Genomic DNA, 17491 nt, shown 5'->3' with positions numbered 1-17491 from the left:
CAGCTCCACAATATCCTTGTTGATGTTTTGTTTGGAAGATCTGTACATTTTTGACAGTGGGGTGTTAAAATCCCCACTATCAGTGTGTTACTGTCTATATCTTTTCTGAAGTACTCCAAGATTTTCCTTATATATTTAAGTGCTCCTATGTTGGGTGCTTAGAGGTTTACAATGTTTATGTCTTCTTGATAGATTTTTCCTTTCAATATTATGCAGTGGCCTTCTGGGTCTTTTTATGGCCTTTGTTTTGAAATCTATTTTGTTTGATATAAGTATTGCTAACCCTGCTTTCTTCTCTTGCCCATTTGCCTGGAATATTTTTTCCCATCTCTTTACTTTCAATCTGTGTAGTTCTTTTGCTTTGAGGTGGGTCTCTTGTAGGCAGCATATGTATGGGTCAGGTGTTTTTATCCATTCAGCTCTCCCATGTCTTTTGATTGGGGCATTTAGTCCATTTACATTGACAGTTATTACTAATAGAAACCTATTCATTTCTTGTCTTTGTACCTGTGCTTTTCTTCTTCTCACTCTTTTTCTTCATCTTCTTAAACCAGTCCATTTAGCATATCTTGGAGTGCTAGTTTGGTAGAGACGTATTCTTTCAGCCTTCTTTTGTCTGGGAAACCTCTTATTTCCCCTTCTATTTTAATTGAGAGCCTTGCTGGGTAGAGCAGTCTTGGTTGTACTCCCTTGCTTTTCATGACTTGGAATATTTGTTGCCATTCCCTTCTGGCTTGTACTGTTTCTATTGAGAAGTCAGTTCCTAGGTGTACCCGGGCCCCCTTGTATATTAATTTCTCCTTCTCTCTTGCTGCCTTGAGGATTTTCTCTTTGTCTTTGATAGTTGCCATTTTAATGATGATGTGTCTGGGCGTCGACCTCCTTGGGTCCCTCTTGATGGGGGCCCTCTGTACCTCCTGGATCCACGAGACCTTTTCTCTCCCCACATTGGGGAAATTTTCCATCATTATTCCTTTGAAGAGGATCTCTATCCCTTGGTCCTCCTCTTCTCCTTCTGGTATCCCTATTATGTAGATATTATTGCATTTCAGGTTGTCCTGCATTTCCCCAAATGCCTCTTTATTCTTTTTGAGTCTTTTTTCCATTTCTTGTTCTTTCTGGGAGCTTTTTTCTACCTTATCCTCCTTCTCACTGATTCAATCCTTGACTTCATCCACCCTGATTTGTATTCCTTCTACTTTGTTCTTCAAATCAGAAATGGTATTCTTCATATCCTCTTGTGTCTTCTTGATAGTTTCTATGTCCTTTTCCAGGTTGATATAGTTTGTTGTAAGATCCTGATAGTTTCTCTGCAGTTTCTGAAACTTATCTTTGAGCTGGCTGAGCTCATTGAGCTTCCTTAGAGCCATTGTTTTGAATTCAATAGCTGTTAGTTCCCTTGCCTCTATTTCATTTAGCTCTCTGTGTGGGGATTCCCCTTTTCCACTCATTTGGGTTGGACTTCTTTTTCTTCCCATTTTTGTGAAATTCTACTATTTATTTATTTATTTATTTATTTATTTATTTATTTATTTATTCTTCTGCTTCAGTTGATCCGTCTAGATTTCCTGACTTTGTGGATTAAACTTCTATGGTAGTAGGTGGGTCTTTTTATTTATTTATTTTTCTTTATTTTTCTTCCTGGATCTGCTTCTGATGATGTCAGTTGTTGACCCTATATGATCTTGGGTCATTAGTTTGAGCCCTCGGAATCTACTGTCTGTTTCTGACTCCTGCTTTGGGCAGTTCTGTGACCCTTTGTGTAGGGATCCAGTATTTCTGAGGATTGCTCTTCATTCTCATGCTGGTGTACTTGAGTGCACTCCACGGCCTCTGCAGGATCCCCTGCCAGCCTGGCCCTGCCCTCTGACCTGGGCGGCATCCTCGCCCCGGCCTGGACTGGTGTACTTGCCTGGCCTCGCGCGCTCATCTGCCACCCGGCATTCACCTCAGCACTGATCATTTTATGGTCTTCTATTGTGTGCATTATCATTTTTGGCTCTCTGGGGGTGCAGCCTGCTTGAGCAAAATGGAGACTAGGGAAATGGGAAGAAGTCAGCTCCTGGACTCTTCGGTTAATCCTGTCTCCAGTCTCTCCCCAAGGTTCTCTTGGCAGCTCTGTGACCCCTTTGGCTAGGGCTCCACTCTTTCAGTGGACCATGTTGTACTTGTGCACTTTCTGGCTCCTGAGCCCACTTCTGCCTCTTTGGGGGTGTGGCCTGCCTGTGCAAATCGGGTCTACTGAATGAGGAGGGACTCTGCTCTGAAGATCTCAGATAATCCTCCAGATCTTTCCCCAACCCTTCTGTCTCCAGTCTCTCCTCAAGGGTCTCTATGCACTTGTGTGTCTCCTTTACCCAGGGATCCTCTATTTCTTCCATCCAGTGTGCACTCAGGCCCTAGTCCACACGTACATAAGCTGTGTGCAGAGCGCTCGAAAGCCAGGTTAATAGATTATCTTATGCCTGGGCGAGGTGGCAGCTGCAGAGTGGGAGGTGAGTTATGACAGGGGTTCCGCTGGCCATCGTCTCTGTCCCCTTCACAAAATTTTCCTCTCCAATATTTCCTTAGGCACCGGCCCCCTCTCCTGCCACCTCTACCCAGAGATCAAGGAAAGTGGCTACCACTGAAAATTTTTGTGTTTGCCCTTTAAATGTTTCTTTGCATCTCCATCCTCCTGTCTCTGGCAGAGAGTGCCCCTAAGCTTTACGGGGTTGCATTTTGTCTGTGCATTTTCCTAGTTTCAGCTGCTGTAGTCTAGGGGTCCCTGTTTATGATTCAGACACTGTTCTTCTCAGGGGGATCCAACTGGCCGTTTCAATGTCCCTCTGGTGCTGGTGGCCGTGAGTGCCCAGCACCTCCCTCAAGCCTCCACCGCACTTCTCACCTGTTAGGATGTGTGAACGTAGAGTTCACTGTCTGTCCGCAGCTCCAAGGCTCCTCTCCCTCTATCATTCCATTGTTTTCCAGGTGATTTCTCCACTATTTAGTCTCAATTCCAGTTTGGTCTTGGGAGGAATTCCGCATGACTCCCATTCACTCCTCTACCATCTTTTTTCTCTGGCTTGTAGTGATTCTGTTAAAAAGTTATCTGCTAACCTTATTTAGGCTCCTTTGTATGTTACTTCCTGTTTCTCCCTTACTGCCCTTAAGATTTTCTCTTTGTCTTTGAATTTTGCCATTTTAACTTGATGTCTTGGAGTGAGCTTCTTTGGGTTCCTCTTGATTTGGACACTCTGTGCTTCTTGGACTCTTGTTACTTTTTCTCTCATCAAATTTGGGAAGCTTTCAGTTATTAGTTTTTCAAACAGGGTTTGTATCATTTGCCTCTCTTCCTCTCCTTCTGGTATCTCTATTATATGGATATTATTACCTTTCCAGTTGTATTGCAGTTCCCTTTACCATTCTTCATTCTTTTTTAATCTTTTTTTCCTGGTCCTGCTTTTTTGGGGAGATTTTTCCTACCTTTACTTCCAGCTCGCTGATTCAATCCTCTGCTTCATCTAGGCTGGTTTTCATTCCTTCTACTGTGTTCTTCAACTCAGAATTTGTATTCTTCATTTCCTCCTGGCTCTTATTGATCATTTCTTTGTCCTCTTTTATGCTGATATAGTTCACAGTAAGTTTGTTGTAGATTCCCTGTGGTTTTTGGTAATTCTCACTGAGTTCATTGTGCTTCGTTTTAACCATTGTTTAGAAGTCAATATCTTATGGTTCACTTGCCTCCATTTCATTTAGTTGTGTTATGGAGAGTCCTCCTTCCCCTTCAATTTGGGTGGTGTTTCTTTTTCTTCCCATTATTTGTGAGACTCTTCTTTTTTGTTTCTGCTTCTCAAATTGATCTTTCTTAACTTCCTGACTTTGTGGTGTGATCTTCTGTGGTAGGAGAACTGTGATTCAGTAATGAAGTCTCCTTGATCTCCTGAACCTGATGCTCTTGGGCAATCCTGTTTGCTGTTTATGTTGGCTCTCTGGATGTAATTTGGTTTTGATTTTTGTTGGGTCATTCTTTGATGGGTTTTTCCCTTCAGCTGGTTAACTGAAAGTCCCCTGACCACCACATCTTTCTTGTATGCTGTTGTGCAAGTGCTGCCAGAACCAAACCACAAAGCCCAGGAATCAACCCTGCACCCACAAATATAACTCCCACCCACAATCCCACTCTCAACAACCAGTGGATCAGTATTAATAAGGGTGTAAAGTAATTAAGACAATTATAAGAAAGGAGAGTGAATATGAGATGAACTTCTGAAATAAAAATGATTTCCAGAGGGTACAGGGAGGATCACTAATAAGAGTATTGTAATCAGAACAATATGAAGAGAGAAAGTAAAATTTACATCACAAATAATAAAGGGAATGAAGAAGGCAGAATGAAGTATGAAAAAGGAAGCATATAGTATTTGGTTTACACAGAAATTGAAATTAATAAATAAAATAAAGTGAGAGTAAAAGAAAAACTAAAAACAAAGTAAATAATAAAAAAAATGTGTGGAATTTCCTCAAAAATCTAAAAATAGAAATGCCTTTTGAGCCAGTGATTCTCCTGCTGGGACTATACCCTAAGAATCCCCAAACACCAATTCAAAAGAATCTATGCACTCCATTGTTCATAGCAGTACAACTGACAATAGCCAAGTGTTGGAAGCAACCTAAATGCCCATCAGTAAATGATTGGATCAAAAAGCTATGGTACATTTACACAATGGAATACTACACACCAGAAAGAATAAAAGAACTACTATACTTCACAACAGCATGGATGGAACTAGAGAGCATTATGTTAAGTGAAATAAGCCAGGGGGAGAAAGACAAATACCATATGACCTCAGCTATAAGTGGAACCTAAACAACAAAACAAAGATGCAAGGAAAATATGTCCAGCAACATTGAAAGAAAAAAGAGACCAACAGAGTCAAGTGGGAAGGAGGGAGGGGGGTGGGGAAAGGGGAGGCAAGGCTCAAGTCAAGGAATGTATAACAAGGACTCATTGGCAAAGCCAAAGTGGGGAAGAACTGAGGGAGGGAGTTGGGGGGGACAGGGGAAAGTGGTGGTGGGAAGGCGGAGACAAATGTATTCAAACAAAAAAATTAATTTAAAAAAAATTGAAACAAATGCAACATCAAGTACCCTATCCACAACAAATGAACAAAGATTGCTAAAGGTGGAGAGAAAATGTGAGCATTGTAAGAGTGTAAGAAATAATGAGATAACCATTGACAAGAAAGTTGGTTTTGAGAGGCTGGACGGAGGAGAAATAATAAGAGTGCAGAATGGAAACAATTTGTAGCAAGTGAGAAAACAAAATTTAAAATGAAAATAATAAGAGGAAAGAAGGTAAAATGGGATAGGAGAAGGGAGTAGCCAAATATGTGAATTAAAATAAACTATAATATAAAATCTAGTGACCTAATATGCACAAACTTGAAGGACAAAATTGAATGTTAAGAAGTTATGCAGGAAAAAAATATATCACAAATCATGGAGAAGACCACAGTGGATTTCATCTCGGTAGAATCTAGTATTTACCACTGTTCATTCTTTCTGGATCTCCCTCTGGTGACATCAGATGGTCACCCTATCTGGCCTCAGGCAGTCTGTTCAAGATCTACTGTCTGTGGCTGACTCCTTCAGTTGTTAATCTAGCACTTTGCACACAACAGTTAAGCTTAAGCACCATAGGTAAGGCAGAATCGCTCCTGGGGTCAGGGCTATTGCTTCCCCCTAGGCTGATGCCACTCAGAGGGGAGTGCTCTGCCCCAGTAAGATGTCTGCTATTGTATGGGGGATGACTCAGCACTGGGATCCTGGTGGCTACTCTCTCAGTTCTCTCCCTAAAGCCTCTATCCCCAGTCTCTCTTCAAGCATCTCTAGTCCATTCTGGCACCCCTTGGCCAGAGGTCAGGGTAAGTGGCTGCAAGTGAAAATTCATGTGTTGGCCCTTAACTGGCCCTTTTAAGTGTGTCTCCAGTGGTCTATAACTGGCAGAGAGAAACCCTGCTGCTTTCTGCAGCTGGGTGTTATCTGTATACTTTTTGGCCTCTGGTACTTGAGGCTGAGGATCCCAGCTTAAGGTTTAGACCCTGCGCTTCTCAGGGGCATCCTACTGGCCTCTTAAATATTCCTCCAGCACTTGAGCTGCCACCCGTGGGCACCTAGCCAGCTCTTTCATGTCGCCACTGCACTCCCTACCAGTCATGTTGTGCTGAAGCTGATTCTTTTCTGTCCGTGGTTATAAAGCTCCTCTCTCACTATTGCTCAGTTGTTTGATCCAGGTGATTTCTCCACAATTTAGTTGTAATTCCAGATTGGTCCAGGGAGGAGGTGAGTGCAACTTCCATTCACTCCTGCATCATCTCGGATCCTCTCTCCCTGGCTTTATTGGCATATACTTAATAAATATTGTATATATTTAAAATATTCAATTTAATATTTTGGTATATGTATACATTGTGAAATGATTACCAAAATCAAACTAATGGTAATTAATACTTCCATCATCTCATATATTTATATTCTTTTTTGTGATGAGAACACTTAAAATCTACCCTCTTAGCAAATTTCAAGTATATGATACAGTATTAACTGTAGTCACCATGCTGTACATTACAGAACTGTTATTCTCCTTTGACTGACAAATTCACCAACGCTGCTATCTGCTCCTAGATATTTTCTTCTCGTGAGATTTTTATTTCTCTTATGAAGACTTTATTCTTTTAAGTCTATTCAAATATTTCTTTCTTCTTGAATTAGTTTTGGTAGTTTGTGTGTTCCTAGGAATTTTTCTATTTCCTTTAGGCTATCTCCTTTGTTTGGCATACTGTTATTGTTAATGTTTTCTTATAATCATTTTTTATTTCATTCAGTTTAGTAGTAATGTCCCCACATTCATTCCTTTTTTATTTTTTAATTTTATTTTTCAATTACAGTTTATATTCAATAGTATTTTGTATTAGTTTCAGGTGTACAGCAGAGTGGTTAAACAATCACATACTTTACAAAGTGCCCCCCCAACAATATTTCCAGTACCCATCTGCATACATAACTTTAGTAATTTGAGAATTTTGTTGTTTTTTCATAGTCAATCTTATTAAAGTTTTGTTAATTTTGTTTATCTTTTTAAAGAAAAATCTTTTAATTTTATTGATTCCATAGTGTTTTCTATTCTTTTTATCTCTGTTCTAATCTTTATTATTTCCTTGGTGAAATATACTTCTAACTAGCTTTTGTCCATGAGTGTAATTCTTAGTTTGCAATGAAAATGGGGGGTATAGCCCTAACAGAGTGCAACAATGTTACTAATTAAAGCTTCTAGAACTTTTGAAGATTGAGGGGGATAGTCCCAGAATGGAGGAACCAAGAAATGGAAGTGATCCAAGTTTTATGTACAAATTTTCCGTTTATATTCTGCCAATGCTATGTATGTACAGGTTGAGACCCAAGCCATCTGTAGAAAAGCAACTTCCAGAAAGCTATAAATAACTTGAAAGATATTTTTCAGTTTCCAATTCTAGGAACAATTATAAGTTCAAGTCTTGTAAAGTTAGAGGAGTTTGTTGAACACTGAATGTTTTCTATTAGAAACTCAGAAGGGTTACACTTTGGAACAAAGTGACATACTCCCCAGACTATGTACTATGCCTAATGGATAAGCACAAAAATAAATTTGACCTGTTCTAAAAAAGCCTACAATCAAGTCTTCACATTACAAACATGATCTGCCAGTAAATGTAGTGCCTACTATGATGAAATTCAATATTCTTCACAGGAAAATAAAAGAATCCAGTGTCAATAAAACAAATACGCTGCAATTCCCAGTAAACAAGCAAAATACATAGACATGAAAAGAAGCAGGAAAAGCCTACAAAACAAGATAATAAACAATAAAATCAGATGTGAAGATGACTCAGATGTTGAAATTTGAAGAGAAGGACATAAAAATAGTTATTATAGAAAATCCTGATGCCAAATAGGAGAATGTGAATATAAAGAACTGGATGGTGAATTCCAAAGTAATATTAAGTCTTCAAAGAAAAACAAGTGGAAATCTGAGAACTGAAAATATAAAATCTGAAATCAAAAGTTCATTAGATGTAATTAATAGTATATTTAACAATGCAGAAGAAAGGACCATGGAATTTAAAGTCAGGTCAAAAAATTATTCCAACTAATGCACTGAGGGGGAAATGAATGGAGCCTCAATAATCTATGGGACAATATTACATGGTTTACCATACAAGGAGGAATAGAAAGAAAATGGAAAAGAAATGTATTTACAAAATGATCACTGAAAATATTCCCTAATTTATTGAAAAAAAAATTAACGATAATTCAAAAAGCTAAGTAAACTCCTGGAAGCATAAATACAAACAATACTTTATTAATCAAATCATAATCAAACTACTATAAAATGAAGATAAAGGAAAAATCTTAAGCAGCTAGAGAAAAAAGAAAGAACATCATACATGGAGGAGAACAATGATACGATTTTTATCTGATTTCATTGATCATAGAGAACATGAGACAATATCTTTATTATGAAAAAAGAAAACAGCCCTGGCTGATGTGGCTCAGTGGAGTGAGTGCTGGCCTGTGAACCAAAGGGTCTCCAGTTCGATTCCCAGTCAGGGCACATGCCTCGGTTGCAGGCCAGGTCCCCAGCAGGGGGTGCGCGAGAAGCAGTCACACACTGATGCTTCCTTCTCTGTCTCGCTTCCTTCCCCTCTCTCTAAAAATAAACAAATAAAATCTAAAAAAGAAAAGAAAACAGAAAACTGTTAACCTGCACCTTAATTTCCTATCACTGTTTCACAAATTGTCCCAAATTCATTTGCTTCAAACAGAAATTTGATATCTTACAGTTTTCGAAGTCAAAAGCCTAAAATTTGTTTCAGTGGATGAAAATTAAAGTGTCACCTGGGCTGTATTGTTTTTGGATGTTCTAGAAGAGTGTTTCTTCCTTTACCTTTTCCAGCTTCTAGAAGCTTCCTGCATGCCTTGTACCATGGTCCTTTTATTTATTTTTAAATACAATCTCTCTGTGATGCTGACCCTCCTATCTCTCTCTTATAAAGTATTTCAGATTACATTTGGCCCAACTGGATAATCCAGGATAACATCCCAGTAGATACCCTTAAGAGAATAATAACTTTTATGTCTCCTTGGCTATGTAACATAACATATTCACAAATTTCAAGGATTAGGTCATGCACATCTTTGGGAGAGAGCACTATTCTTCCTACAAAAACCTGAAAATCCTGTGAAAATATTCTTCAAAAATAAAGGTAACATAAAGACAGTAACAGAAATAAAATCTGAGAGAATTCACCTCTAATAGCACTGTAGTACAAGACTCTAATCGAAGTGATTAAACACCTCACAACTGTTAGAATAGCCATTATTAATAAATCAATAAACAACTAGTGTTGGTGAGAATGTGGAGAAGGGAACCCTTGTGCACTGTTGGGAGGAATGCAGACTGGTGCAGCCACTGTGGAAAACAGTATAGAGGGGTCCTCCAAAAATTTAAAATGAAACTTCTTTATGACTCAGCAATTCCGTTTCTGGGAATATAATTGAAGAAACTCAAAACACTGATTTGAAAGTATATTGCATCCTTATGTTCATTGCAGCATTATTTACAATAGCCAAAATATGGAAGTATCCCAAGTGCCCATCAATAGATGAGTGAAAAATGAGGAAGTGGTACACATATGCAATGGACTATCACTTGGCCATAAAAAAGAATGAAATTTTACCATTTGCAAAAGCATGGATGGACCTAGAGACTATTATGCTTAGTGAAATAAATCAGCCAGAGAAAGATAAATACCATTGATTTCACTTATATGTGGAATCTATAGAAAAACAAACAGACGAACAAAATAGACACACAGAGAACTGACTGATGGTTGCCAAAGGGGCGGAGGTTGAGTGACTGGGTAAAAAGGTGGAGAGATTAAAAAGTACAAATTGGTAGTTACAAAATAGTCATGGGGATATAAAGTACAGGATAGAGAATATAGTCAATAATATTATAATAACTATGTATGGTGCCAGGTTGGTACTTGAAATATCAAGGAGATCACTTTGTAGCATGTATGATTAAACACTATGTTATATACCTAAAACTAATATAAAGTAATATAGAAAAATGTCAAATTCAATTAAAAATAAATATATTTTTAAGTGGTTAGGCAGAGATTTTTCAGATATGACACCAAAAGTGTGATTCATAGAAGAAAAAAAGTGATAACTTGGACTTCATCTAGATTAAAAACTTTTGGACTTCAAAAGATACCATTAAAAATATGCCAGAGACAGGGAGAATGAATTTGCAAATTATGTAACTCAAGAGCCAGTAATTTCCAGCCCATGAATGGATTATTTTTACATAAAATTTTATTAGAACACAGTCATGCCCTTGTGTCAATGATCACTTTTATGCTACAGTGACAGAGTTGAGTTGTTGCAATGGGAAGCATATGGCCAACAAAGCTGAAAATATTTATTCTGCCCTTTCAGAAAAAAATCGCCAAGCCCTGATATAACAGAGAAAGTTATATGTAAATATCATGTAAAGAATTCTTATTGCTACTCGAGAAAAGATGGGGGAGGGATGAAAGGGAGTCACGCTGACCTCCTCCCAAAACCAAACTGGAATTGCAACTAAATAATGGAGTAATCACCTGGAAAGCAGTGGAGCGATAGTGGGAGAGGAGCCTTGGTGCCGCGGACAGTGGATTCTACTCTCACACATCCCAATGGGTGAGAATTGCAGTGGAGGCTCGAGAGGGTGGGCTGGGTGCGCAGGGGCACTGGCACCAGAGGGACATTGAAACGGCCAGTTAGCGTCCCCCCGAGAAGAATGGGATCTGAATCATAGACAGGAACCCCTAAACTACAGCCGCTAAAGCCGAGAAAATACAGACAAAACGCAACCCCAAAAAGCTTAGGGGCACTCTCTGCCAGAGACAGGTGGTTGGGGATGCAAAAAGACATTTAAAGGGCAAACGCAAAAGTTGCAGCGGCAGCCACCCTCCTTGATCGCTGGGTAAAGGCGGCAGCAGGGTGGGCTTGTGCCTGGGAAAAGACTGGTGAGGAAAACTTTGTGAAAAGAACTGACACGGCGGCCGGTGGAGCCCGGGTGATAACACACTTCCCACTCTGCAGCTACCATCTCGCTCAGGCATAAGGGAATCAACTAACCTGCCTTTTGTGCACTCCGCACACAGCTTGAATGCTTGTGAGCTACGGGGCTGAGTGCAGACTGGCTGGGAGAGCCTTGAGGAGAGACTGGAGACAGAGGCGTTGGGGAAAGAACGGGAGGAGGAACCGGGGAGTCCCAACTCCCTCCCCGTTCGGTAGTCACCATTGTGGGCTGGAAAGGCGCGACCCCAAAGAGGTAGAAGTGGGGCGCGCATGAACCAGACTTCCCGCGATTGAAACACACTCTGCACATGGGTTGGATCCTTGGCTGAAGGGGTCACAGAACTGCCCAGAGGTCCCTGAAGGGAGACTAGAAACGGAGGCATTGGGGAAAGAACGGGAGGAGGAACCGGGGAGTCCCGACTCCTTCTCCTTGCCGAAGTCTCCATTGAGCGGGAAGAGGCCACACCCCCAAAGAGCCAAAAGCTGAAAAGCAAACATAGACAACCCCAAAACACCCAGAGCAGGCAAGCGCACTTGCACCGAGTGACCGGCGAGGGTTGGCGAGGGTGTGTGTGACCCACGCGGGAGGGCAAATGCTTGAACCTGCCAGCAAGTCCTCACACAGACTGGCACCCATATGGCCTGCGAGGGAGTGCACAGAGGGGCAAGGGCAGGCGTAAATTGACCTACCTGCCGCGATTGCGGAGCGGCCCACAAAATAAGTAGAGCTGCCCAGAGTCCCTGGAGGAGAGACCAGAAACAGGATTAACCGGAGAGTCCTAGAGCTGATTTCCTCCCATTTCCATATTCCCCATTTGGCGAAGGCAAGCAACGCACACAAAGAGCCAAAAGCGGGGAAAATACACAATAGAAGACCCTAAACTGACCAGTGCCGCGAAGCTCGTGTGCCAGGGAGGCCAGATGAGTAAGGGAGGTTGCGAATAAGCCCCTTGGTCTGGGGCAAGCACATGCGAGCCCAGGCAGGTGGGGGACCCTGCTGCGCTGGGAACACGCTCAAGGAGCCCGCATGAGAGCGCAGAGAGATCCCAAAAAATAGGTCAGCCCTGACCGAAGGGGTCACAGAGCTGCTCCAAGCAGGAGTCAGACACAGGTATTAGACTCCTGAAAGGCTCAAACAAACAACCCAAGGCCCTATAGGGTGAACAACTGACATCATCAGAGGCAAGCCCAGAAAGAAAAGTAAAGGACAAAAATACTTAACAGACTCTCACAAAAATGGGAAGAAAAAGAAGTTCCCCTCAAATGAGTGGAAAAGGGGACTCCCCACAGAGAGAGTTAAATGAAATAGAGGCAAGGGAACTATCAGATATGGAATTAAAAACAATGGTTCTAAGGAAGCTCAATGAGCTCAGCCAGCTCAAAGATAACTATGAGAAACTGCAGAGAAACTATCACGATCTTACAGCAAACTATATCAGTCTGGAAAAGGACATAGAAACTATCAAGAAGACACAAGAGGATAGGAAGAATACCATTTCTGAATTGAAGAACACAATAGAAGGAATCCAAAGCAGGCTGGATGAAGCCGAGGATCGAATCAGTGAGATGGAAGACAAGGTAGAACAAAGCTCCCAGAAAAAACAAGAAATTGAAAAATGGCTAAAAAAGAATGAAGAAGCATTTAGGGAAATGCAGGACAACCTGAAAAGCAATAATATCCGTATAATAGGTATACCAGAAGGAGAAGAAGAGGAGCAAGGAATAGAGAACCTCCACAAAAAAGTAATGATGGAAAATTTCGCTAATTTGAGGAGAGAAAGGCTCTCATGGATCCAGGAGGCACAGAGGATCCCACTCAAGAGGGACCCAAGGAGGTCCACTCCAAGACACATCATCATTAAAATGGCAAATGTCAAAGACAAAGAGAGAATCCTCAAGGCAGCAAGGGAGAAGGAGAAAGTAACATACAAGGGGGCCCCGATACGCCTAGGAGCTGACTTCTCAACAGAAACACTACAAGCCAGAAGGGAATAGAAACAAATATTCCAAGCTATGAAAAGCAAGGGCTTGCATCCAAGGCTGCTCTACCCAGCTACGCTCCCCATTAAAATAGAAGGAGAAATACGGAGTTTCCCAGACAAAAGAAAGCTAAAAGAATACATCTCTACCAAACCAGCACTCTAAGATATGCTAAGGGGACTGGTTTAAGCAGATAAAGGAAAAGAGTGAGACAGAGAGGAACACAGGTACAAAGAGAAAAGATGAGTAAGTTTCTCTCAGTAATATCTCTCAATGTGAATGGACTAAATGCCGCAATCAAAAGACACAGGGTAGCTGAATGGATAAGAAAACATGACCCACACATATGCTGCCTACAAGAGACCCACCTCAGAGCCAAAGACCTACACAGATTGAAAGTAAAGGGATGGAAAATAATATTCCAAGCAAATGGACATGAGAAAAAGGCTGGCGTTGCCATACTTGTATCAGACAAAGTAGATTTCAAAGCAAAGGCCATAAAGAGAGACCCAGAGGGGCACTTTATCATACTTAAAGAAAGAATCTATCAAGAAGACATCAACATTGTAAACTTATATGCTCCCAATATAGGAGCCCCCAAGTTTATAAAGAAATTGTTGGATGACTTCAAAAAAGATATAGACAGCAACACACTGATAGTAGGGGATTTCAACACCCCACTGTCAAAAATGGACAGATATTCCAAACAAAACATTAATAAACATATCGTAGCGCTGAATGACACACTGAATCAAAGAGACTTAACTGACATATATAGAACCTTACATCCGAAAGAAGAAAAATACACATTCTCTTCAAATGCTCATGGCAGTTTTTCAAAGATAGACCACATGATAGGACACAAAGCAAGCCTCAGCAAATTCAGGAAAATTGAAATAATACCAAACTTTTTCTCGGACCACAAGGCCTTGAAACTCGAAATCAACCTCAAAGAGAAACTTCAAAAACTTGCAAACTCATGGAGACTGAACAGTACACTATTAAACAATGAATGGGTCAATAATGAGATAAGAGAAGAAATCAAAAAATTTCTGGAAACAAATGAAAATGAGCAGACAACTGTCCAAAACCTATGGAACACAGCAAAGGCGGTCCTGAGAGGGAAGTTCATAGCAATACAGGCTTACCTTAAAAAGATGGAAACATTTCAAATAAAAGACCTAACACTACAACTTCAAGAACTGGAGAAACAAGAACAAATAAATCACAGAGCAAGTAGAAGGAAGGAAATAGTCAAGATTAGAGCAGAACTCAATGACATAGATACAAAAAGAACAATTCAGAGGATCAACCAATCCAGAAATTGGTTCTTTGAAAAGATTAATAAAATTGACAAACCTTTAAGCAGACTCATCAAGACAAAAAGGGAGAGGACCCAAATTAATAATATCAGAAATGAAAGAGGAGAAATAACAACTGATACCACAGAAATACAAATGATCATCAGAAACTATTATGAACAATTATATGCCAAGAAATTAGAAAATCTCGATGAAATGGACAAATTTTTAGAAAAGTATAATCTTCCAACACTGAAGGAGGAAGAAACAGAAAGCTTGAACAGACCGATAACAGCTGGGGAAATTGAAGCAGTCATCAAGAAACTCCCAGTACACAAAAGCCCAGGGCTGGACGGTTTCCCAGGAGAATTTTACAAAACATTGAAGGAAGAGCTAACCCCTGTCCTTCTCAGACTATTCCAAAAAATCTAAGAGGAGGGAAGACTCCCAGACTCCTTCTATGAGACCAGCATCACCCTGATCCCAAAACCAGATAAAGACCCCACAAAGAAAGGAAACTACAGGCCAATTTCGCTGATGAACATAGATGCTAAAATCCTCAACAAAATATTGGCAGACCGCATCCAGCAATACATTCAAAAGATTATCCACCACTATCAAGTGAGATTCATCCCAGGGATGCAGGGATGGTTCAATATACACAAATCAGTAAACGTGATACACCACATCAATAAAAGAAAAGAAAAAAACCACATGATCATCTCAATAGATGCAGAAAAAGCATTTGACAAGATACAGCACCCTTTAATGATCAAAACACTCAGCAAAATGGGAATAAATGGGGAATTCCTCAATGTAATAAAGGCCATATATGAAAAACCTACAGCCAATATCATACTCAACGGGCAAAAACTGAAAGCTTTCCCACTATATCGGGAACACAACAAGGATGTCTGCTCTCACCGCTTCTTTTCAACATCGTATTGGAAGTCCTAGCCACAGCGGTCAGACAAGAGAAAGACATAAAAGACATCCAAATAGGAAAGGAGGAAGTAAAACTATCATTGTTTGCAGATGACATGATAGTGTACATAGAGAACCCTGTAGACTCTACCAAAAAACTCCTCAACCTAATAAGTGAATTTGGCAAAACAGCAGGATACAAAGTCAACATTCAGAAATCAAAGGCATTTTTGTACACCAGCAATGCAATAGAAGAAGAAGTAATTAGAAAAAATATACCATACGATATAGCACGAAAAAAGATAAAGTACCTAGGGATAAATTTAACCAAAGACACAAAAGACCTGTATGCAGAAAACTATACAACATTGAAAAAAGAAATTAAGGAAGACACAAATGAATGGAAGCATATACCGTGCTCATGGATTGGAAGAATTAATATCCTCAAAATGTCCATACTACCCAAAGCAATTTATAGATTCAACGCAATCCCTATTAAGATACCAATGACGTATTTCACAGAAATAGAACAGACATTTCAAAAATTTATATGGAACCATAAACGACCCCGAAGAGCTGCAGCAATTTTGAGAAAGAAACACAAAGTAGGAGGGATCACAATACTGGACATCAAACCCTACTACAAAGCCACCATACTCAAAACAATCTGGTACTGGCACAAGAACACACCCATAGACCAGTGGAACAGAATAGAAAGCCCAGAAATAAGCCCAGGTCTCTATGGACATCTAATATTTGACAAAGGGGGCAGAAGCATAAAATGGAGCAATAACAGCCTCTTCAACAAATGGTGTTGGGAGAGCTGGACGGCTACAGGCAAAAAATTGAAATTGGATCATCAGCTGACACCATACACAAAAAGAAACTCAAGATGGATAAAAGACTTAAATATAAGTCGCAACACCATCAAAGTCCTAGAGGAGAACATTGGCCGGAAACTCTCAGATATCCCACGCAGCAATTTTTTCACTGATATGTCTCCTAAAGCAAGGGACATAAAGGAAAGAATAAAGAAGTGGGACCTCATAAAAATAAGAAACTTCTGCATGGCTAAAGAAAACATCAGCAAAATATAAAAGGAGCCAACCTTATGGGAAAATATATTTCCTAATGACACATCAGATAGAGGTTTGATCTCCAAGATATATAAAGAACTCACTCGACTCTACTCCAAGAAGACAAACGATCCAATCAAAAAATGGGCAAAGGACCTGAGCAGATGCTTTTCTAAGGAGGAGATACAGAGGGCCCAGAGGCATTTGAAAGGATGCTCAGCATCACTAGCCATCAGAGAAATGCAGATCAAAACCCCCATGAGGTAACACCTCACACCGGTCAGAATGGCCATAATAAACAGATCAACAAACAACAGGTGCTGGCGAGGCTGTGGAGAAAAGGGTAACCTAGTACACTGTTGGTGGGAATGCAGACTGGTGCAGTCACTGTGGAAAGCAGTGTGGAATTTCCTCAGAAAGCTAAAAATGGAACTGCCTTTTGATTCAGCGATTCCCCTGCTGGGACTATACCCTGAAAACACCAAAACACCAATACAAAAGAACCTATGCACCCCAATGTTCATAGCAGCACAATTTACAATAGCCAAGTCTTGGAAGCGACCTAAATGCCCATTAGTAGATGATTGGATCAAAAAGTAATGGTACATATACACAATGGAATACTACGCAGCAGAAAGAAAAAAAGAAGTACTAAACTTTGCGACAGCATGGATGGAACTGGAGAGAATCATGCTAAGCGAAATAAGCCAAAGGACGAAAGACAAATACCATATGATCTCACCTATAAGCGGAACCTAACCAACAATGCAAAGATGCAAGGAAAATATGACCAGCAACACTGAAAGGAAAAGAAATCAACAGAGACAAGAGGGAAGGGGGGGGCAGGGAAAGGGAAGGGAAGGGGAAAGTCAAGGAACATATAGCAAGAAGTCATGGACAAAACCAAAGAGGAAGAGTTGAGGGAGGCAAGGTGGGTAGGGGCAAGGGAAAGAGGTGGGGGGGGAGGCAGAGACAAATGTATTTAAAAAGTAAATAAATTAAAAAAAAAAGGTAGGATGTTAGCAGCAAGTAATTAGAAATCCTTCCAGCACTTGGTTA

This window comes from Pteronotus mesoamericanus, unplaced genomic scaffold (assembly GCF_021234165.1).
Source record: "Pteronotus mesoamericanus isolate MK-2021 breed Mesoamerican mustached bat unplaced genomic scaffold, CSHL_Meso_final contig_58, whole genome shotgun sequence".
Classification (NCBI taxonomy): domain Eukaryota; kingdom Metazoa; phylum Chordata; class Mammalia; order Chiroptera; family Mormoopidae; genus Pteronotus; species Pteronotus mesoamericanus.
The sequence above is the reverse complement of the archived record's forward strand: the minus strand, read 5'-3'. Positions refer to the sequence as shown.